Source organism: Pygoscelis adeliae, unplaced genomic scaffold (genome assembly GCF_000699105.1).
Source record: "Pygoscelis adeliae isolate BGI_AS28 unplaced genomic scaffold, ASM69910v1 Scaffold22, whole genome shotgun sequence".
NCBI classification, from domain to species: Eukaryota; Metazoa; Chordata; class Aves; order Sphenisciformes; family Spheniscidae; genus Pygoscelis; species Pygoscelis adeliae.
Window position 1 is genome coordinate 4,394,454 of NW_008824350.1, and position 1,220 is coordinate 4,395,673.

Here is a 1,220-nt window from a genome sequence, read left to right on the forward strand (position 1 = left end):
ATTTGGGACGGTAGAATATGCAGTGACCTCGGTGGTCGATGATGGATTAGTGGGATACGTTTCTAAAGTGATATGTCAGTGCTGCAGATTGTGAGAGAGACAGGGCCGGCAAGAGCATCTACTTGAATATCAAGGTTCCTCAAGCAGTATCATTCTTCTCTGTCCTGCTCTAAGATTATATTTCCCATTGTCTTTGAAGCTTTTTGATGGTGTCTTTGCTAGAGTGACAAAGCTAAAGGAAAGAAACATGGTTCACGATAGTCTTATGAGTTGGGTTTGTCATGTGGACTGTACCTTGCATATGGTTGACAGAACTAGTGTCCCCAAAGCCTGTTATAGATCAGCTGCTGAGAAGGAGGTAAACGTGAATCTATACCCTCCTGCTGTAAATGGTTCTGATGTGTATTTTCTGGAGGAAGGCAGTACTGGGGAGGGGAATCGGACTATGCAGGTCAGAAAGGGCACTGATACTTATTTTGGCCTCTGCATCTTAACACATGACACAAACTATGTGCCGCTTTTAGCCTTTTCAGAGTCTGGGTTATTTTTGTCTTTTGATCTGCAAATAAATTCTGGCTAGTAGTAGTCCATGCCCTCCTTATTTTAGTTCAAGGTATTCACAGGATAATTAAAACTTTGTTGGAGAAAAATGTCCGCTTTGGTCAAAGAACAACAAGTAGTTGGCAGAGTCTGAGGTTTGAGAGGTGGTTGTGGAATCAGCCAGACCTACTTTTTGCTGCAGTCTGTTTTGCCTGGGCAGGTGAGTTGATGAGTATCTTAGATGTGCTGTTACAGAGCCGAAAAGAATGGGGGGGGGGTGTTTATGCTATTATATGGTAAATGTATGGCTTTCATGGGAATTCAGGCCTCTCCAGAGCTGCTGCACTGAACAGTGAATTAGCAGCAGCTCGTGCTTTGCTGTCAGCTGTTGTGCAGAGGAGAGTTACGTCACATGTGGTAATGCAACACTTGGACCTAATATAATTTCTGCTCTTGCTGCCAGCAGCTGAGCTATGTTGTTGATAACAGTTGCTGCAAAGGCACTATTATGCATGGATATCGTGAGAAGTATACTCATTAGCTCTGTGTTAACCTTTGCAGAGGTTTTTTGTCTCACTTCCTCTGAACAAACATCTGTAATTTTACCTCTTCTATCAAAGAAAAGTGTGTCATTTGTTCACTGAAGTTTGCTCACAATCCCTTTGGTGTGTGTTTTTTTT

At 42.6% G+C, this 1,220-nt stretch overlaps 1 protein-coding gene across 1 annotated transcript in view; it reads left to right on the forward strand.

Annotated features, from left to right (window-relative positions):
* Nucleotides 1–1,220, forward strand: part of CRY2 (cryptochrome circadian clock 2) — a gene marked incomplete at its 5' end in the record, with an annotated part of 20,113 nt that overhangs the window by 780 nt on the left and 18,113 nt on the right. The window lies entirely within an intron of this gene.